We start from the raw sequence: 24,180 nt of genomic DNA, 5'->3' as shown, positions 1-24,180 counted from the left end.
CAAAAAACTTTCCAATATTAAAAAATGCTGAGAAGATAGTAACCTGTATTAATAGTTTCTTCACTCCAGAGTTCCCTAAACAATGGAATAATAACAATGAAATCACTAGTTCAGGTCACATTCCTAATCAAAAGAGTAAAAATAATCTTCCAATGCTTCAATGTCCTCATTTCAGAAACAGAAATAATAATAACTACAATACCTATGTCACAGGGTTGTTATAAGACTCAAAGGAAATAATCTTTGCGAAATGCTTTGCAAACCTTAAAGTGTTATATGAAGGCTAGTTATTATAATATATAGTCTTTAGAGATGGAGAACGCTGTTGAACATAAGTGTTAGCTTTGGCCAATCCATCTATTTTGGAGTGCACTGTCATTTGGATTTTGTGTACATGTTAGATCTTTCATGCATGGAGCAGGTTGTTTGTTGCAAGTCAGTTTTGCAGGCAGGATCCTCCTGTGAGGTCAGGATTCCTGGGTTTCTGCCCATGTCAGTGTGACAGCCACTTCCACAATAACAGCCCAGGTGCACTGCTTAGAACCAGCCCCCTTGCTGCACAATGGATACCTCTTGCCTGAATCTAAAAGGCCTTGCCTGTAGTGCTTGAATGCACCTGACAGTGTTTCAGAGCTCTGACTGCGGGATTATGGCTTAATAGTAGAGCAGTGTCATATTTTAAAATGCCACTGATGTCAGCTCTGGCATTAACCATTTTCTTTTTATGAAATTGGATGAATTTAGTGCTCATGAAAGTGAGAAATTGACATGATGAGGCTTAGGTAGGGTAGGTTAGGTGACTTCCATTATCTGGGCTTCATTCTCTACTCTTTTTCCATTAAAAAATAAAAATAACATAGTTCCACTTTCTACCAACAAAATCAGTCTTCCCCCTAAGATTCTTTATATTTATCTTCATTTCTTTCAAAGAATTAATTACAGTTGTTAGAATTTTCTGGTCTGGTTGATCAGGATCAAAAAAATGGAATGCTCCCCCCAAAAAATGATTATTACTATGGCACTCAAGTCAAGTAAATAGATGGGATACATTGACTAGTAATATCTAGCTTCATTATCAGGATGTTAAACTATCCTTTGTAGTATCATCTACGTTTTTATATTTATTCAAATGTCTTTCTGGTAAAGAAATTTTCTGGAATTTTAATATTATCTTTATAAGGTGAGTTCCTCTAGAATAGGAACTATCTTGCTTTACTATTTGTAGCATCCTCACTTAGTATACAATAAATAGTTTAAAATATTTTATGTATTCATTCATTCTTGAGGCATTCAGGTGGCAGAATGGATAGAGCTCTGGGCCTGTAATTAGGAAGACCTGTTCAGATGTAGCTCCAGACACTTACTATGATCCTAAGCAAATAATTTAATCTCTGCCTATCTCAGTTTCCTCATCTATAAAATGGGAATAATAGTACCTGCCTCTTAAGATTACAGAGGGAATAAAGTGAAATAATATTTGTAAGCTTTGTACAAGCCTTCAAATACTACATAAATGCTAGCTATTTATTATTATGCATTCATCCTGACTATACCCTGTTGCTAAAAAGAATGTGGGCTGAAGCTACCACTTTAGTATCCCCTCACAGCTATAAATGATGTTTTCTCTTTTCTATGTATTGGACCCTTCAATAATACTATTTGTTATGGAGCAGAATTTTTTATAGGTAGAGCAGTCTTGTACTCCTTTTAGTCACTAGAGTATTGAAAGGGTCCATTATAATTCTGTTTCACTTATAAATTGGTCTCACAGCAGAGATCATTGTGACAAGAGTCCTGCAATTTGAGAGCTGGAATGTGGCTTCATTTGATCTCCTAGGGAAAACAAAACAAAACAAAACTTCTTATTTTATCAATAAGGTCACTGAGGTCCAGTAAGGTTAAATGATTTGCCCTAGATGGCACAACCAATTAGTGACAGAAACAGGACTAAAACCAAAGCCTTCTGTTTACCTCCACCCCCACTCCTAGCATTTTTTCCTCTGTATTATTTAACTAAGCTAACAATAGGAATAGTCTTTCACCTCAAACAAGAATAATTATTTTATTTCTGTTCCCATCTGCATATTCTCAAAGCATTCTGTTTAAATCTATGAGCAATCTGGTGATTTTTTTTTCATGGGGACTAGATGTTCAACACTAACAAGTGAATTGTGATCTAGAGGTTCATCTTGAGTATTTGAAACTCTGAATACAATTTTTCACAGAAGTTATAGTTAAGATAGTCCTTAGGTTTCTAGGCAAACTTACAAAAGTCCTTATAGCCCATAACATAGGAGATAAACACATCTTTTAACCAAAAATAGGAGAAAATAATACAATTGTGATGCTATTAATTAAACAGAATAACAACCACATTTGAATAAGAAACAAGAATTGCATTGTATATTGTGGCATTTTTAATTTTTGTTTTATAATGTATATAATAAAGATCTATAGACATTCTGAAGAAATTTGATTTTTTCTAGGTTTTAAATAACTGATGATTTGAGACTTTACTATGTTTAATTCTACTTAAACACATGCCATTTCTTTTCCTTGATAATTAACTATGGTGAGGTTTGATTTATTATTACAAATGTATTGAATAAAGAAGAGAGAAATAGAGATATTCCTCTGACATATGAAAGTGGAGAGGAAATTGGTTTTTAAAGAGGAAGTGAGAGGTATGTACTTACAAGGAATTACTTAAGAGAAAAATAGCTAAAGCAACAAAAAGCAGTGAAGCTAGAGAAGTACTTGTATTTTTGATCTCTTGATGGGGGAAGAAAAACAATAGTTATGTAGATGTTGAGTCAGATAATTTTCTGATCAGTCACCAAATAATACTGTTGTCCAATTTAAGCTGGCTACTGACTCAAAAGAGTAGTTGGGGAAGAGATGGAGAAAAGATTTCCAATTAGACATAATATTTGGAGGTATAGTTTTACATGTTTGCAGCATTCACAAGATAGGAGCTTATGATCCTTGAAAGATCCTTGTTATTAAGGCTAAGGAAGCCCACACTTTAAAAGTAAGGTTTGGGTGGGAGCAGGGAATTTCTACTTTGAGACAATATTGTTCAAATGTCCCAGTATGATTATGATCTATTTTTCCCCTCATAAAACTTATTTTTTGTTTGGTTTTGTTTTCTTCTCTGGAAAGATTATTTCGTTCAGTAAAAAAGGCTTCATTCATAAAACTTATTTTCAGATATTTTTTCATTGCTTAGGCCTAGAGAAAGGGACATTTCTTTATAGATGCATAGAAAATATACCTTAAGTATTTAAATTGCTTGTTTTTGTAGCAAATCACTTTCTGATTTGTTATTCCCTGTCCAGATTGGGTCTTTTTAATAGACATTCTTTTTCTATAATCTCCTAAATAAAAGGAGAATTCATGAGTCCCTGAGGTCAAATTTTGCCTTAGATACTTATTATTTGTGTGACCCTGTATAAATTACTTAAACTATGTCAATCTCAGTTTTCTTAGCTGTGGAATGGAAGAAATTTCTAATTAATAATGAAAACTTTCTAACTTTATGGAACTCTATGAAAGTGAAATAAGTTTGTCCTCAGGAGTGTATCTGAAACATAAAACATCTTAAAGGAAAGGTCTGAGGGTCCTATGATCAGTATATTGTAGAAGAGACTATTACAGTTTGCAGTGGTTGCTCTCTGATTTCCATTCCAAGTCTATTATTCTATGAGTTATCAGTTCACCCTCTAATGAAATGGAGGTTTTCAGTCTATGTGGTAGCGTCTTTGAACCCAGGTCTTTTTTTGATTCCAAGGTCACTAACTCCTCCACTACATCACATTTCCTGTCAATTCCCATGCCTGATACATACACACATATGTATGTATGTATGTGTATATATATATATATATATATATAGGCACACATATTTATACATATATATATATATATATACATACACATGTACATACATATATATATATATATGGTATGTTGTTGTTTAGTTGTATCTGACTCTTTATGACCCCATGAGCATGCCAGTTTTATAGCCTATATTATTTAGAAATTAGGAGACCATCACGCTTGGTTTTTTACTAGTACACAAAGCTGCTAAGGGTTTTGTTTTTGTTTTTGTTTTTTTTGGCAAAGATTCTGTATTGGTTTGCCATTTCCTTCTCCAGAAGATTAAGGTAAATATAGATTAACTGATTTGCCCAGAGTCAAACAGATTTTCAGTGTTTGAGTCAAATTTGAACTCAAATCTTCCTGACTTCAGGTCCAGTGACTCCTAATGCCTACTAATGGTATGACTATGGGGAAATCATTAATTTCTCAGTGCTGTAAGAAACTTCCTAAGTGTGTAAGCAATTGACATTTTTAATTGAGGAAAGGAGATCCATTCAATGATGAAATCCCAGGTTCAGACTTCCTCTTGTCAAAGGAGGGAAGGAAAACAAATCAAACCAAACCAACAACAACTAAAAAAAAAAAAAAACAAAAAACCCCTATTGGATCTTTATTATCTCAGACAAATGAGATAATTATCCCATAATCTTTTGGATTTCTAAGGGAGAATCCTCAGTGTTTGTTTCTAAATGGTATTTTATTCACTTATTTTAATTAATCCTTGTCCTTATACCCATCAAAGGCAATTTCCCCCTTCAATATAACTTGTAAATTCCAAGAAAGTAACCATGCTCCCTTTGCAGTTGTTACTTAATTTAAGAGTCTGTATTTTTCAGTTTTGCAGAGTCACAGTACTGAGTGATCCTCAGGACTAGCTAGCCCGTGCTTTGGAAAAGTTTATGCAGGGACCATTGTAGTAATAAATCATAGAGTACAAGGATTGCTTCAGCCAGTCAACCCTTAGCTACTGACTGAATAAGTCCTGTGCTTTATCATCTCATAATGAAGCTGCCTCAGATGCATGCTTCGTTTTATTACCCAATGTAACACATCGAGATAAATTTAACATCTTATAGATTTGGTTCTTGCTTAGTATTCATATCTATCTCAGACTTTTCATTAATATTATGATACTTGAATGGGAGTTCCCCCTCCCTTCCATTTATATTCTAACTGCACTAAATTGGCATTTGGTGAATTTATCATCATTGCTGTTCCAAGTAGGCCAGTGTTTTTATTTCATTAATACTAAAAGTCCTCTTGGCTGCAAAATTAATTTTGAAGTCTTTTATGTGAAGCAAAGCCTCTGTGATGATAGTTTCTATGGGTTTCTACAAAGTAGGAAAGTAAATATCATGTCAGTTTTTGGTTGTAGTTCTTTCCAACCTCTCCATCTGCCCTCAAAAAGAAAAGAATATAGTCAACACACACATCTATTATTATCTGTGACCAATCCTAGATTGGATTTGGAATTTTGATTATAATATCTTTTATAATTTTGCAATCTTTGAATTGATCCTTTAGAAATAGGAGGGGTAACTGACATGATATAAAACGAATTTCTACCCTGAAAAAATTCACACATCCAGAACAAGGATGCTAGAAACTGTCATGTGACTACATCTTAGGTGAGGTGAACATGCTTCCTAGATAGAACACTAGCTTAGGTGTCAGAATATGGCTTCAATTCCCAGCTCTGCAACTTAAGACTTATGTGACTTTGGCCAAATCATCCCCTTCCCTCTACCCTCTGAGTGTGCTCCTCTATAAAGGGAAGAATTTTGATTGTATGATCTGTAACGGTCCCTCCCAGCTTTATATCTTATATTATTTAGAAATCAGGAGACCATCAGTCTTGGTTCACTGTTACAGTGAAGTTTGTTGAAGTGCTTGACAAGTCCATGAAGAGAAAACAAGTAATACAATATACATTAAATATGTGCAATTCTTCTCTGCATATTTCCACATTTGTCATACTGCACAAGAAGAATCAGATCAAAAAGGGAAAAAAAGAGAAAAAAAAAAGCAAGCAAACAACAACAAAAAGGTGAAAATACTGTGTTGTGATCCACATTTAGTTCCCATAGTCTTCTTTCTGGATTCACATGGCTTTCTCCATCACAAGTCTATTGGAAATGACCTGAATCACCTCATTGTTGAAGAATCACATCCATCAGAGTTGGTCATCCCATAATCTCATTGCTATTGTGTATAATACTCTCTTGATTCTACTCACTTCACTTAGAATCAGTTCATGTAAGTCTCTTTAAGTCTCTCTGAAATCATCCTGTTGATCTTTTCTTACAGAGCCATTCTCCAACTGATGCATCCATTCAGTTTTCAGTTACTTGCCACTACAAAACATTTTTGCACATGACGCCCCACTATCTTTACCAAGAAAACCCAAAACAGGGTCATGAAGAGTTGAACATAACTCAAAGGATTGAGCAATAGAACTGGTTCATTTAGACCCTTCATTCTCATTCCCATGACTTTGGGTTAGTGTTCAATCCCTTTGTATTTCTGACTTCTCCTGACCCTCCCAACTCCTGCTTCTGGTGTCTTCCTTGGTACAGTGATTCAGTCTAAAGATTCTGGTTTGAATATTGGCCCAGATTCCATTCCCCTCAATCATCTTATGATCTTCCTGATTCTGGTATCCCCTCCTGCTCCTCACACCCACAAAATTGAATGTCATTTTAGGGGATGGAAAGAATATAAAAAAATTAGCCAATCATGTTTAATTGTTGAAAAAATGTGTTTGTATTTTAACCTGTTATTCTTGACATATGGAAACACTTTCCTTTTTTCTTAGAATGATGAATTTAACAGAGAGTTGCTACTTTCCCCATATAAGCTAAGTATCTATGATTCACTCCAATTGATTTAAAAAGTATTATGATTTTCACTTTCCCTACTCGCCCAAACTTTTTATTCCCCTCAAACTCCCAACCTTCACTTCTTACATGCTGTTCTGTTGCTGCTGAAGAAAGTTGTTCTTGTTTGTGGTGATTTAACTAGAGCCAAAAAGGGAATTTACAATTTTTATTTTCAGAAGGAAAAAGGTCTTTTTTTCTAAGGGGTGTGTGTGGTGTGTGTGTGTGAGTGTGTGTGTGTGTGTGTGTGTGTGTGTGTTCTGTGGGAAGTATAATGTTTTATGGCTTCTCTTACAGATGAGTTATGGTTTGAATTTGCTTTGTGCTATCTGGAGAAGTTTTTCCAGGTGTTATTGGGGTTAAGGAGGAGCTCACTTTTTTGTTAGAAGGTTAAAGAAATCTTCACATTTGTGAGAGGATTTGATTGGGACATCTCTTCTTATTGCTTCTTGATGCTAAATAATAGAACATGACAGAAATACTGTGCTTGTCCATGGCTCTGTGCCAAGTCCAGGCCCTACTTCAGTTGGGTCACTGATTCATCATTCCCATCAGTATGGTGCATGTCACAGTCATGTTATATTTCCTGGTCATGTCCCTAGGATAATCCAATTAATTCTTCTTTATAGGACATGCCACATTATATAGGTGGGCATCCAGTCATAATAGAGTAAATTGTTGAGCTTTTTTTGTTCCCATCTGACATAATACATGACTCTGACACGAATAATTCAATCAAAATCAGCACAATATTTATCTAGGCTCCGCATTTTAATCCTAGAGCCTTATATACTCAACTGAGTACTTGAGCTAAAACATTCAAGGGCTGGAATTTGTTTCTGGATAATGTTGAGCCAGGAGCATTTTGACTCAGTAAGGAATCTCTCCTGAAGGATTCTAAGGATCTTAAAAGTAAATATGAAATAGCACAAAATGGATTTGAGAGAAACAAAAAGTAGTTTTAAGGGAAATCCAAGTCAGGAATGAGAAGGGAGAGATATTGGGTTGAATTAAGAGTACATTTACTAACTTTAAGGAATAATGGGATCCAAGAGCATAAAAGCTGTTAAGACAGGCACTGAAGAATTGTACTATACATATTATTTTATTGGTGTCCAATGCAGAATCACAGTAATCTGCAATTTATAGCCATAAAGAGTTGTCTGGGGCACTGAGAAATAACTGACTTACCCATGACCACATAGCCAGTATGTGTTAGAAGTAAGACTTGAACCAAAATCTTACTGATGATTTAAGGTCCACTCTCTTATCCAATGTGCCATGTTATCTATCCCTTGATGACTCTCACTGCAACAAGAGGCCAAGAAATTTGTGCATATTATCTGCTTGTTTTAAAAAAAAAAAATTCCCTTATAAAACCCTCTTCCTTCCTCACTTCTTTTATTTTATTACATTTTCCAAAACATTTCAACTATACTCAGAAATATTACACATATGTGTATATATACTTAAATAGCATATATACATATACTGGCATGTGTTATGTGTATGTGTTCTAGCTAGAAGATTTAGAGTGCTCTTCCTATTTTCATTGTACCTGAAGACAATAGTTTTTGTTTTGTTTTTTCAAAATGGAGTGGTATTTATATTTGAGATGGTGACAGCTTCTTAGGAAATGTGTAATTTATTTTAAATGTGTGCACAGACTATTAAAATTAACCTGTATTTATCTGACAATGAGTGAATATAATGAACCAGTGCTATTTGCCAAACAAACTGTTATTAAAAGGTTTGTAATATCTTGATCTGCAGAGGATACTTTAACCTTTCAGGTATTGGTGAAATTCCTCTGTATAGTCCTTAAGAATCATTAGGGCCTACAATAGATTCCACCTCTGGCCATTAATGAATACATTTTGAGAAGCAACATAACATCATTATCCACTGTGTATAGGAATGAAAAGTTGAACCATAATCAGGATCTGGTAATTGCAGCTTTGCTGTTCATCACATGTATTTGGCAGTCTCACTTCCCAAACAATCCTGCTCTCATCTCTGCCCTCTCTCATGGCCCACGTTCCACTAACATAACTCTCTCTACTCTCCAGAGGACTGTTGTCTGGAGATCTGGGAAGAGAGTTAGAATTTTGCTAAAAGAGATAAGTATTCTCTGGGGAAAAAGTCATTGCTTGTCTTGTCTTTAATAATAAAGACAGGTATAAACCTGATTAAGGCAACCTGCTTTCTGTGCCAAACTACCAAACATACGCACATATTTGGTAAACCATTTATATTAGATTATCAATTTATCCAGTCACAGAATTCCTGGTTATATATTTGGTCAAGAATACTAGGTTTATCAGTAGTTCTAAGACCTCAGACCAACTTACTTGATGTATTTCAACCCTAGAATCCTTGCATGAGGTGCCAGCCAGACCTATCTTACAAAATTGTTGGGAAGATCAGCTGAGAACATAACAGTATGTTGATAGTACTTTAAAACTTTAAATCCTTATGAAAATGTAAGATGGCATTATCAACATTTTATATTAATAGTATTCAGTAAAATATGAGATTCTCTAGTGTATCTCCAACTGGATCAGTATCATTCTGAAACCAAAGGTAATTCCAATTTAATTATAAAAACCACACTTTGGGTGTAGAGAGGCCATTTAGAGGGAGGTGTCATAAAATCAAACACAATTACAATATGACTATGCCAAAAGGGTGGAAAGTACTAATAGTAAAAGTATGCTTTCATTCTCAGTATAGGTGCATTGGGACTTGGCTCTAAGGAGAATTAATGAAAATTACAAGATTCAAAACTTCCTCTTTACTAGATTGCTCATGTTTAATAACTGATCATGAAATTGCTTGATTTCCCGAAAGTGATTGCATAAGACCAATCCTGTCTTATAAACCAACATATGTAATAATACATCCTTCTAACCCAGCTCTCCATTTCCAGGAAAGGATAAATGCTCATTTTTTTTTTTTTTTTTGGTTTATTTTGTTTTAAACAGAGAATCTAAAACCATGTTATGTTTCCCATTTACCCCATTCATTTTTGAAAAGGAGAGTTTCTTAGGGACCTCAACAGTTATCTACTTTATGGCACAAGTAATAAGGAATCTAGCCCAATAATTATTATTCTAGATAATATAACCATAGTGACCATTCTCCTGCCAGGCTGGAGTATCCTGATAGAACCATAATTACAGCACAACAAATTATAATTCCACTGAAACAGAACAATGCAGACTCCATGGAACACAGATAAAGAAGAATCTGAACCGGAAATGAAAAGAAGGTTAAGAAATCAGAATAAAATATGTTACCACAGACTCAGCTTACAGAAAATAATAATAATAATAATAATAGGACAGCAAAAGGAAAGTGAGATAGTACAATCGGACATAAAAGACAGTTGAATAAAATATACTACCTCAATAAAGACTTTTTTTTTAATGGATTCAGTGTGACATGTTAGCCTTTTTGTTTTAAGACTATTACAAAGTAAATTATTTTAAAATTAGACCATTAGGGAGGAAAGGACATAAAAAGTAGGTATTGATCTTAAAATTTGCAATGTTTTTATACCAATCAGTAAGCCCAGATGACCTACATACTAGAATATTACAGGAATTAGCTAATGGGTAGGCCAGTTTTTTATTTTTTATTTTAATAATAGGAACTGTAGACAGCATGAAAACAAAACATTCAAATAGTCAAAGGAATTTAAAAATGACACAAGAAAGGTAGAAGAAATACTGACAGTTACTAGCAGGTAATTTTGATTCTACTATTACCCTCAAAGCATGTTTTCTCCCCTTCCCTTAAAATATGTATTAAAAATAGTATCTATAAAAATTATAAAAATAATGGTGTTTAAAAGTTGTTCTTTTTTCTTAGCGAAAGTTCTGTAGGGTTATATTGATTTTTTTAATTTAACAAATATTTATGAAGTATTTACTTGGATAAGATACTCAACTAGCAGGAGAATATATGGCTATAAAACAAGTACAGTGAGAAACCAACAGGCAATATATATAACTTAAGAAAGACTTCAAATCAATTTTCATAGACTATCACAATTAGAAGAAATATCAGGCATCAGTTCAAATATGTGTCTCTATGGTATTCTAAAAAAAAAAAAAAAAAAAAAAAAAGTTGTCACCTAAGATTCTCTTGAAGGTTTTCAGTGATGGGAAACCCAATATTTCCTGTGGCCAGCCATTCTCCTTTGAGACAGCTCTGATAAAACTTAAAACTAGATAAGAAATGAGGCAGAAAGTAGCCTCTTTTATCTACACACACACACACACACACACACACACACACACACACAAACACACACATACACACATTTCAGGGAGAGGAAACTAAGACTTGAAAGCCAATCAGGATCCAAATGGAGATCAAAAGACGCTTGGTCTGGGTCAATTTATGAGAGTTAGAGGAAACTAAGGTTGATAGAAGTGGGATGACCATATGATAGTCATATAGCTAGTAGGTTTCTAAAACAAAATTTGAACTCAGTTTATCGACTTCAAATCTAACACTCAATCAAAGTCTTGCAGAAATTATGTGACCAATTGTGGGAAGGAAAATTTCTTGGACAGGTAGTTTTCAATTGATCATATTTCTGACCACTGGCCAATAAACTATTTATTAAACTAACTTTTTTTTCTGTAAGAGGAAAAAGTTCAACCTTTGGGGAATGGGAAGTAGAAGTGAGTTTTCTGGCTTCATACTGTAATAGGAAGGGTAAAAGACAGCTGAACTCTTTGGGGAAGGAAATGTTAAGTAGAAAGGCTAGAGTCCAGCTTTCACTGAAATATAATGACTAAGTTCTATTGGGAAAGAAGTTCAATCAAAAAGCCGGGAATTTCACAAGTAAGACTTTGTTTTCCTCAGTACCCCTTTTTTGCTAGAGGTATATATGTCCTTAAATTAGGGGCATATATGGACTTTTGGGTACTTTTGTTTCACCTAAGAAATAATCACATAATATCAGTACTATAAAGAATTCTGTTGATCCTTTGGTTCTGGAGTTCTTAACCTGTAAAGGACTGAAACTCTTGAGTTCATGCACTGAGGTCAGACAACCGAGCACTTAAGGCCAACTACCAATTGGACAATACTCCTTAGCATATGCTTGGAAAATGGCCCTTCCCACTATTCTGTGCTGGCTTGATAATTGGTGTATACAGAAAATTGTAGGAGGGATTAGGGGGTGGAGTAAGACTAGCCAGAGTCACTTCTGGGCGGGAGGCGAAGAAGGAAGGTCTAGTTTCTGTGTCCATCCAATTCACTCCTACCTCTAAAGACTAAGAAAAAAGACTAAGGACTTTTGCTTATCCTGACTCCAGCTGATTCTAAGGTATCCAGGGTGCTAACACTGTCATCACATTAACCTAGGAGTTCACAGACCCTATAATGATCTATGGACATATTTTAAGGAGTTCATCACTTTACTTGGAAAAAAAATCACTTATTCTTCCTTTATCATGGCTTCTCCATTGTAATTCTGATATTCAAGAATTGGGATAAGAAATTAAATGGGAATTTGGGGAAAGTTTTGCAGAAGTCACAGAACATATGGAGGCCAGCAAATGACAGAAAAAGTTTAAAAACTAAAAAATTCATAAAATATTTGTATAGTAATGTAAAATGTCAACACATATCATCTTTTAATTCTATGATATAGCAGGGAAGGACAAACAAATTATGTGGGTTTTCCAGATTGCTAGAGTGTGGTACTCCTAAATCCTTTCATGTGAAAAAGGATAACATCTTTATTTCATTATATTTCGTTTTCTTTGTAATTGTATACATTTACTTTTGTATATATAAAAACATTATTCTGAGAATGGTTTCACCCAGAGCCAAAGGAGTCCAAGAGACTAAAAAAGATGAGTCCTTAATCAAATTCAACCACCCCCCCCCCATTTTAAAGAAGAGGAAGCCTTTAGAGCTTGGTTTGCCTGCCCAGTCATACCATTAGTATGTAGTAGAAACAAACAGCTATGGATAGTCTGATTCCAAGTTCAGTGTTCTCATATCAGACTGCCATGTTTCCCACTTACATGTCTTTTTACAAATGTCTACCCACACTTTTCTGTGAGCGTTGAATTGGCAAAAACTCTCCAGTGATAAGATGTAAAACTGAAATCTTTGATTTTTCAAAGTAAATTTGTTGACATTTTGTTTGTTTGTTTTTGTTATCAAACTATGCCTGGTACATAACTTGAAACATAGCATTTCATACAATTATATTTTCAGAATAAAAAATGGCCCCCAAAATGTACTAGTGACATGAGTCTACATACGAGATAACTGTAACATGTTCTTGAGAGTAATAAAAGTATGTGGGAAATTTTCCAGCCTGTGAATGGTCAAAAAATGTATTTTTATATCTTCTGTTCAAGTTTTTTTTTTTTTAATTTTTTGGCAATAGGCATGAAATTCTCAGCTGGAGCTCCTTGCCTGACAATTTAGTCAGTCAACATGTGCATTTGCATGGATTTCAAACATTTGCTGCTTAAGGATAGTCTATTCAGGTCTGGCAGGCCAGCAATCTAATTAACTGTGCAGGTTTTAAGTTGGGAATGCTCATGTATATGGGGAGAAGCACACACATAGTGATTCTTCCTTTATACCTATCTATTTCCATCATGGATTCACTCAGTAAAGTAAAATAACAAGAATATAAGTCTCTTGATAAACTCTTTGTTCATTTTTACAAATCTTTCAACTGGTCAAGGAGTATTTACCATGTACTTTGTGGTGGGCACCAAGTGCTTGTGATAACAAAAAAAGTGAAAACAGACCTTGACCTCAAGGAACTTACATTTTTACAAAGGAGCCAAAATTCAATTAGGCACATATATGATATGGACAAAGTAGAAGGTAAACTATACAGAGAGGTACAACCATTGGCTATCTCCTGGCTCTCTCGAATTCCTTAACACCACAGATAAAATTCCATCTTCTACAGATAGCCTTCTTCAATCCTTCTTAATTCTCATACATGCTCTCTATTATTTCCTTCATCTTGTAGATAGCTTATTATGTAGTCCCATTGGACTTTGAGTTCCTTGAGGACAGGAACTGTCTTTTGAATTTATTTTTTTGTATTTTTTATACCTAGCATGATATCTGGAAGCACAGTTGGAGCTTAATAAGTGCTTATTGACTGACTTGACTGAGGTAGACCTGTTACATGTGAGCCTGCATGCCTTTCCTATTGAATTTATAGCAACTGGGCACTGTCATACTGTTTTATTATAAACTCCTCCAAACCAGCCTACTAACTGAAGTTCTTATATTTAAAAAAAATCTGAAAAAATCATAACAGCTCTACTATTCCTGCAATGTCATGACAAATAGACTTTTTGTAAGATCTAGTCAAAGGAGCAATGAATGCATTGCGAGAAGAGAGACTAAGTGAACAGTTTCATAAGTGATATTCTATAAATGTGTGATCTAATGATCACAGAACCTTAGACTCATTCATCTAGCTAAGATGTGCTAAGGCACATCCCTTTAAGGTAAACAGATGGCAGAAATCTATTTGTATTTTGTCAGTGGAAAAAATAGAATGACAGAGGAATCAAATCAACTTTCAAGACCCTCAGATACTGGTGATAATTGTGCCTTTAAAAGAACTCCTGGTCTCATGACTTTTGCCTATCTTTACTCTGTCCTTTAAAATGAATTAAAATCTGCTATAAAGAACAGTGAATATTTTTAATGCTAACTGTTCCTCATTTTTCCATGATAAAAGGAATCATAGAATCAAAGATAATAGATTGAGAATTGGAAGGGACTATATAGGCCATGTAGTCCAAGTCTCCCATTTTAAAGTGGAGGAAAATGAAACCTAGAGAGGTTAAGTGATTTGCCCAATGGGACACAGCTAGCAAGTGACTGTGATGAGATTTGAACTCAAATTAGATTCCAAATTGGATTCCAAATCCAGCTCTATTTCTACTGTACTCCATTGCCTTGTCAGTGTCAGAATCAAGTCAGTCTGGAGTTCCAGATTGTGATTCCAATGTTCCAAAATTATGGTTTCTGACAAGATTTGGTAGGTCATGCCCTCATAAAGCCCTACATTCTTCCAGGGTTCCAGAATGAGTGTAACCCTGTACAGAATGTGACAAATATGCTCCTTGTCTGTATCTTCAATTGAAGGTACTATTACAGGAAAAATCCTCTATATACAGTGCCCTACTTGGCTTTCAGCGTTCTTAAATACTTTATATCAAAAAATACATGCAGATTTTTATGACTCTAGCCCTATATTTCACTCTCTCATTATATTTATTCTCTTAGATATTTCAGCTCACCTAACTCTTACACAGCTCCAAAAGCTAACCTATTCTGGAGCTGAAAGCTTTAAAATGATGCCATTTCCTTCTCTGGTTTCTTCCTGTTCCCCAGAGATATAAGTTCCAAAATAAAAATGTCATACACAAGTCTTTCCTCCAGGTATCTCTCTTTTTCCCAACTAAAAGTAAAAAAAAATCAAAACATGAGAAATGTTTTTTCTGCTACATGTCTAGTTAAGTTAATAATATTAAGTTACATCTGGTGCTTTAAAGCTTGCAAAGGATTTTATATATATTACCTTATTTTATTCTGACAACATCCCTATGAGATAGATACTATTATTATCCTCATTTTACAGATGAGACAACTGAAGCAGAAACAAGTTAAGGGACTCTGAGGTCACACAAGCAGTTAAAAAACTTGTCTTTCTGACTACAAGTCCAGTACCTACTAAGTGCCTATTATTGTATAAAGTTTTTGGAGACATGTAAAGAGAAGGATGAAATGATTTGTCCTTGAGAAAATTAGAGGTTTTTTTTCAGAAAGACATGATTTAGACACATAAAATCATTAGAGAATTATGCAACAGTGTATTCAAATATTCAAGTATCACCTCCTTCATTCATTTCATAGATATTTCTTGAATGTTTACAATATGAAAGGCAGTACTAGTCATTGTTGGAAATATCAGTTACCAGGTCAATGAATTCTATCTCCATAATACCATTTGTTCCTTCCTTCATTTCTTCCTTCCAGTCCCACTTTAACTTAGGTGTCCATTCCCTTTGCCTAGCCATAGCAGTCTTTTATCAGGCCATCTTACCTCTACTCTATCTCCTTTCCAATCCCATCCTACTATTGCTTTCATATTGACCTTTCTGGTGCATTGCTATGCTTACATTAATTCAATACTCATTACTTTCAGTGTTCAAGGTGCTTCACAACTACATTCCAAACTAACTTTTTTGACAAGCTTATCTCATACTTTTTTTTTTTTGAATACTCTTCAACTGAACTGAACTATTTGCTCTTCTTCAAATGTTGTATCTCATCTTTGTACCTTGCTTGTGTTCACCTCTATGACTGGAATGTCTGCCCTCCCACCTACTTCTACCAATTCACATCCCTTCTTTCAGGGCCCAACTCAAATAATATGTAATCATCCTTGTATCCTTCTTAATTATTCTGCCAAACTGCCTTAATTTTTAAGAAAATATTTAGGATGTAAATCCATTAGACAATAACACTTCCTGATACATTATTAATTTCTATTATTAAAATATATTATTAACAAAATCATGATAATTTACATGTCATTTCAGATATAATGGAATTTTAGCCACCTTTTGGAAAGTCACCCAAATCTATAAAAAGCAAACATGATCCAAAATAAAATTGATTTTAGCCACCTTCTAGAAAATTTTGCCCAAATTTATGAAGAATAATCTTGAACCAAGGTATAATAATTAGTTAAACATTAGAGGCAAATTTGGAGATGAGTCACTTAACTTTTCAGTCTTAATTTCTTCCTTTGAAAAATGAGGGAGTTCTCAGTATTATCTAAAGTCCCTTCCATTTCTATGGCTGTGATCTTGTGAAAATTGAAAAGTGAATTCTATTGCTTGAATATGTTATAACATTGAATTGTGTCTAATCCAGAATTTGTGTTAGAGCAATCAAAACATATTAAGGATTGGCTTAAGCCAGGTTTCATGGAAAGAAATCTTGAATTGAAAACCAAGCCAATCACCAATTAAGTATGTCTCATTGTTCCAGACCTCTTCTGTCACTATCAATTAAAAGGAAAAAAAAAAAAAAGAAAAAGCATACTTTCCCATAATAAATAAAAGAGAAAAACACCTTGAATCTTAGGTATTTTAGGCAATATCTGATTTCCTGTCAATTCAACCAATATTCATGAAATATCTACACAGGACCAAATATTGTGGTAGGTACTTGGGATACAAAAATAAAAAATTAACAAACCCTGACCTCAAATACCTAACCTTCTATTAAGGGAAGAGGGAAAAACAATATCCAGATAAATAAATATCCAAAGTATACAAAAGCTTTTGTTGCTGCTCTTTTCCCCAAGAGATAAATACTACATACTTTTTTAGTATGTAGTATTTTTACTTTTTAGTAAGCCTACTTTGGACTATAAAATGGACTGATAATTTGGTTAATGGATTAATTTAATAAATTATACTCTTTGGTGTCTGGTGATATGAAGGAGGACACTACAGAAAAATAAGAGATTATGATTATCTTTACTGAACCTAAAAACCCTTTGATGCTTAGAAGCCATTACTTTGAACTTAGTCACATTTCCTTAGCCACTTCCCAACCTTTCATTTGTCTTCCTTTAAAATCTTTTCTTCCAATTTGGGTGAAATACAAAAATGATTATTAACACATCTTAAATTCATAACTGTCAAACCACCTAATAGACTCTATTGGGAAGAAATATTTGAAAAACTAAATCTGTAACTCTCTTAATTCTGGGAAGACAGGCAGAAAAATCAAAGATGACGCCCAGAAGAGATAAAACTAGATTCTATATTTTCACTGGCTGATCTACTAGGTGACTTATGTATTCTCACATGATCACTCTTAAAAAGAGAGACAGAAAAATGAAAATAGCTGGCATTTACATGTTTATAAAGAATTTGGCAGATATCACATCTGATTCTTGCTGTAATCTTGTGATGTAAATACTATTGGTATTAGTACCATTTTCATTCCACAGCCAAGAAAACCAGGACTGAAAAGTTAATTTAATTCAATAAGCACTTATAATTTCCATCCATGTGTTCAGGCTCTATGCTGAGCCCTGGGGTAAAAAGACAAATATGGAAGAATCTTTTCCTTCAAGGAAGCCATATTTTACCAGCTGAGGTAAAGAGACACAAGGTACACACAAATCAGCAATGCAAAATATCTCCAAAACAAATACAAAGGAATGAGGAGATGAATGTGAGATCCTGTTGTTTAATTTGTGATCATAGGATCAATCATTCACCAACCATATCTGTAGGTAGCTATATACAGAAGTGGAGAGATGATAGACAGATAGATAGATGATAGATGGATAGATGAATGGATGGATGTTTGGATAGATGGATGCATATTATAATAATAAATAAACCATTCAATTTATTTCAACCCCAATTGCTTCACCTATAAAATGGGTATAATACTACTAGTATAACTACTCTCACAAAATTGTTGTTTGCAAGGAATGCTTCTTATTAATCTTTAAGTGCTAGAAATGTGATATTACTAATGTTTCTGAAATTAATGTATTAAATTAATTAAATTTAGTTTATCATAGCAGAATATGTTCTATTTAATTGTGCTTTATAATCTTAAGTGTTCATATACACTATCTCCTTTCATTTACTTTTCAAAATACTGTTAATCACTTGTATATAAATACTGTTACTACCCCTGTTTTACACATTTGATAATGTGAGATGTGAAAATGAAAAATAGAAGTAAAATGATTTGCATTGTCACATAATTAGTTAATGACAGACTTGGGACCAAAACATAATTCTCCTGACTGATAGTCCAGGGTTTTTGTGGTGGTGTTATGTTCTCCACCACTCTGTTTTAAAGGAAAATAATTAGGGGGGGCGGAGGTAAAAGCAATGAGAGAGAAGAATCATAAAAAAGGAAGACATAGTAAGTAAGGAGGAATAGCAATAGATTGAAAATATGAACTGAAAATGGAAGTTTAAGAGGGTCATATGGATATCAAAGGTCCAGGGATTATATAAAGAACTAGGGAAAACAATTGGAAAAAAGAACAAGGAAACGACAGGACAGAGAATGATAGTTCATAGGTGTCTGATTTGTTTAGGTTTTCAAACTAAGCGCACTTATATTCAAGAAGGCATTTTCAAGAGGGATGAACTGAACAAGGATGCTCTGGTTTGCTTCCTTAATTTCTTTTCTCATGTCTTCAAACACACACACATACACACACATGAAGAGAGAAAGGGAGTAAAGTCAATAGGTGGTATAGAGAGATGGGGCAGAACTGGAGCATCAGGGGTCTAAATCCACGCGATGATTAAGTTCATAGCAATTTCCCCAGGAGACTGTATCATATTCCAGCAAGCAGGAGTGTGGTGGAAGGTTGCTATGGCAACAAAAGGCCTGAAAGATTGACTCTGACTAGCAACAGGCCAGTGAAGCAGCCTAACTAGGATTTATGGCACATTATAGTGTGAAAAGCAGGAGAAAATTACTGTAAAGGCAGGAATTATAGCACAACAGAACATATAAACTCCCAAATCCATCTTCCTAATTAAAACAGCATACTCGGTGGTAGAGCACACAGTAAGCCTGTTAGCTTAAATGGGGAGATGTTATCAATGCTTCATTATAAAGTTTATTGTCTTTAAGACTGAGTACATACAGGGGAAAGCTTCAGGGCAAGCCAGTTAAAATCTTTTCCATCCCTCTGCCCTTTCTTCAACAGTTGTCTCATTTTTATTTCACAATGGTGTTCCTCAATCACCTTTTCCTCTGTGGAGTTTTACATAAAACTATTCAAATCCCCTCTATTTAAATGAGTAGTGTATCCCCTCAGCCATGAAAGGCCAGTAAATTAGCACCTTTTCCTAGTGTTAGAAATTCTGATCAAGGTTTTTCAGTGTTGTTTGTATCTGAGAAAAGGACATTTTGATTTGGATATTAAAATTCCAGTATTTCTTCCATCTCACCTTTTTTTTTTTTTTTCCTGAAGATACTCAAATAAAGGAAGATACTTTTTTTTTTATTGGATGATGTGATATCATGAAAAGAGGGACTGACTCAGAGTCAAAAAAAAAAGTGAATTCAGATCTTGGATTTAATAGTTAACTATACTCACTGTGTAGCTAAGGACCAAGGTGTGACATTATTGTTAGGTCTCAATGAACTTTATTTTAGTCATCAGTAATAAAAAGGGATTGAGCAAGATAAGCACTAAGGTCCATTTAACAAAACTCAGAATCTATGATCCTCATTGGCAAGAATAGCGGCCTATTTTTTTTTTTTTGGTCATAAGCACATGTGAAAAATATCATGTGCCCCATTGTTCAGCTGTCAGAACTATTTAGTACTGATAAGATATCATGTAGGCACATAGAGCTCTACTGAGAGATAACTGAATTTTTTAAAATGAAAAATATTAAAGCTAAGATTCTCAAATCTTTATAATTTGATGGATCAGTGATTTCATCAGGGTGAGGGCTTCTTTTAGCAGGATAAATCATATTCTTATGATTTCAATATTCATATGTTCTTCATCTGTGTGATTCTTATCCTTGACATCCCATAAATTTGCTATAGAGGAGGACTTTCAACAAGCTGGATACCTTCCTCTGCTTCTTTTATTGTTTTAGTTCTATTCAAAAATTGTCTATTATTTGTCTATTATTTATAACCCTGTGTAAGGGTCACAGTATTGTGGCTTTTCTGTTGTTGTTGCTATATATTGCATGCATTTATATGTGTGTATACACACATGTATATATACATATATACCATTTTATTTGTATCTTTTGTTTTAACATCACATATATTTTCAAATTTATTTCTCCCTAAACACATCTTATAAAAGACTTCTATTATAACAATGAACAAAAAAAGAAGACAGAGGGAATTCATAAGAATCAACCAATAGTATTCCATTGCATTATTTTAATATCAAACTTTCAGTTACTTGTCATTTAGATTTTTATGAGATTGTGACATTTCATCAGTCTCTGCAATATCAAATCAATGAAAAAATGTTGTTATTAAAGAGATGAGTTTTTGCAGCGCCCAGTGGCTGGCACACCGGTAGTAATTAATAAATGCTTACCATTTGATGGGAATCATTGAAAGTATTACAGTGTCTCCCATGTAATCCAGATGTGTTCTAACACTTAATTCAGGGTCTAACTGTCCATCTGTAGTGGACATATGCACTACTGGTATATTGGGTTGCCTCACATACAGGATATCCCAAAGGTCTTAGTGAGGTAACTTACAATTGAACTAAGACTTTTAGAATACTTTTTATATAGAGATATAAGGACTGATTTAAAAAAATCTAAACTGAAAGTGATTTTGTCAAGAAAATAGTACCTAAGGAAAATATAATTTAAAATTTTAAAAACTCCCAAAATTAGAGCTACTCTAAAGGAATGGGCTACCTCAGGAAGCAGTGAATTTCCCCTCATGAGAGTTCTTAAATCAAAGGTTAGATGCGCATTCCTAGGATGTTTTATATCAGAAATATATGTTCAGTTATGGTGTAGACTGGAAGACTTTTCAGTTCTTTTGTAGCTCTCTGATTTTTTGATCTTGGTACTATGTCAACAGATCATTTGTCATTTTCTGGCAACTCTTTGGATTATCCTATGTAAATGGTTAAAGCTATCTTTTTATCTTTGCTATGGATATATTCTGAAATGTTCTCAGCCCAATGCAATTAGTCATTTGGGAACTAGTTTTGAACTCCAAAATTTCCTATCTCTTCAAATAGAAGTAGGTGTTATGACTTGGTTCTCTCTTACTAAATAAAATAGAAAGAACTCAAGTTCAAGGAAGATTCAGCTTCAATGTCATTTAAAATATGAATGAGAACAAGTTCTAAGGCCCCCTGAAGACCTTTCCTGAGGTAAGTGAATTTGCAGAACACATGGCCCCTGTTTATATAAGGCCTGGAGAGGAACCAGACTTAGAGGTTTCAAGGGTGATGGATTGGAAGTCAGTGAATATGGGTTTGAATTTGTGTTCTGTCATTCCCTAATTGGGTAACCTTGGGAAGGTCACTTAACATTTTGGCATTTGATAAATAATGGAGTTGGACTTAATCTTCTAACTTCAAATTTATTATAATAACATGGTAAATGGAAAATTCTTAGAACCCTTTTCTGGGACTTATTTGGATAGAGGTTGTTAAAGAATAGAATGAACCAGAAATTTTCAGAAGCTTCAAAGGTTTTGGTTATATGATGGGGGAGAAATATGTGTGTTTGGGGGGAGGAGGAATCAGCTGTTTTGACCTGAAACTGACAGATTTTTTTTCTCCCTGATTCATAATTTATATGTTACTCAGAAGCCTTTAGCTTCATGGAATTCTCAATAAAAATGTCTAATTTTTCCAGCAATAACTTTCAAATACTACAATTTTTACACATGGGAAAAACCAAGGCACTGAGAAATTATATAACCCAGATGTCACACAGAAAACGTTTATGCTACTATCATCTTGGGGCCCCAGAGGTTTAGTCCTGGCAACTAGTTCTCAATTAGATGAAAGACTAGGAAGAATTTTAAGGTAAAAGCAGCAACGCTGTTATTCCATGCTGGCAAAAGCATTTTTGATGGCAATTATCCATGTAATTCCACGTATAGATTAAAGATAGAAAAGTTAAATTTGTCAAAATGGAATTGACTCTCAATAATCCAAGTTTATTTCATGAGCTGCTATTGCCAGTTTTGTTATTTTTATGCATAAGTTAATATATTTGGAAAATCTTTGCAAACTTTTAAGTGTTATATAAATGTTACTTATTAGTAATGATTATCTTCATCATCATCATTATTTTGACTCTAGAACTTACGCTAATACTATTCTTCTTTGAGAATATTACATTTTAAAGATATTAAAATCCCAAATAATAACAGCAGCTAACATATAGTGCTTCTTTGTAGGCTACAAAAAGCATTAGCTTATTTGAGCTTTTATCCCTAGGTAGTACAAATATTATCAGTCCCTTTTTAAAGATGAGGAAATTAAGTTTTATAAAGGTTGAATGGTTTGCCATTAGTTACATAGCTAGAGTGAAAAGAAGTCAAACCTAGCTTTGTCTCAATCCAGTTCTAGCATTATAACCACTAAGAAGGCATATTGCCTCCAATATTAACTATATGCTAACTCCTTACTGTTGAGGTCAGGAACCAAATGTTGAGGTGTAGACCACATGTTGAGGTCTACATTTGAGGTACCTAAATGAAATTAGGGTTTAGTTAAGGTCTAGTGGCAGGTTTGGGGTACAGGGAGTCAAACAGAGTTCCCCTGCAACCCCCTTGGATTTGGCGCAAGGATACGGCGGTATATGAGGTCTAGTAGCGGCGCGGGATTCCCAATAAAAGCATTTATTGGCCCAGAGAGCTAGATTAATAAAAGAGGTTTATTACTGAGTTTAGAAGTAGGAGATAGGTGAAGGTAGAGATAAGGAGGGCACTGGACAGAGGGTCCAGTGGACAGAGGCACATGGCGACCATGTTTGGAATCTCTGCAAAGAGGGGTTCCCAGTGTGGTCCTTTTAAGTCGGAGACTTAGCTCTAGGGCTTTGGGGTATAGCCCCAAAGTTGGCTCAGATTCTGGTGGGGCTGGGACAGGTCCGGACCTTCTATTGGAATTCAAAGGAACCAGGATTTTTGAGTCAAAGGGTAATTTACATTAGCTAGGGGGGTTGGGAATCAAAGATTGGAATCCTTCCCGCATCATTACCACTCAGTTACCTCCAGACATTAATGATTAATCAGGTAAAAGGAGATTTCAAGAAAGCTTGAATTAACTAGAATGTTTGTAACATGTTTCATTTAGGTTAGGATCATGAATAAAAAAAAAATTTGTTTGAATTTCTCCTATTAAAATATACATAATACACGTATGGATATATGTGATATAGAAATATGTATAAGAATGTATATGTATGTGTATGTGCATGTGTATATACATATATATATATATATATTATACACACACTAGATGGATTCTAATGTTTATCATTGTAAGGACTATTTACATTCATCAAAGTATTGAAATATATCCACTCACATTTCTGCTTTAGTAAATGAAATACACTTACCTCCTGTATCTGTTTCTCTCCAGCTCAGTCTGTCTCTGTCTCTCTCTCTCTCTCTCTCTCTCTCTCTCACACACACACACACACACACACACACGTGCACATCTGGATTTTGTAGGGCTTTAGTATCATTATTCTGAATATCCATGATGGTTCTAGAGCATTATAAATATAAAATGTTTGGAAGATTGGGCTTTATGTGTATGGGATAGGCCCCATGAAATCATTTGAAAAAAGAGATAAAAAAGAAAATTTCTGTCCACTTC

At 34.3% G+C, this 24,180-nt stretch overlaps 1 protein-coding gene across 5 annotated transcripts in view; it reads left to right on the top strand.

Moving 5' to 3' along the window:
* NRXN3 (neurexin 3) overlaps window positions 1-24,180 on the top strand; it is a 2,051,432-nt gene that overhangs the window by 1,457,996 nt on the left and 569,256 nt on the right. The window lies entirely within an intron of this gene.

The sequence above is a fragment of the Sarcophilus harrisii genome, chromosome 2, assembly GCF_902635505.1.
Source record: "Sarcophilus harrisii chromosome 2, mSarHar1.11, whole genome shotgun sequence".
Classification (NCBI taxonomy): Eukaryota; Metazoa; Chordata; class Mammalia; order Dasyuromorphia; family Dasyuridae; genus Sarcophilus; species Sarcophilus harrisii.
This window is presented reverse-complemented; position numbering and strand designations above follow the sequence as displayed.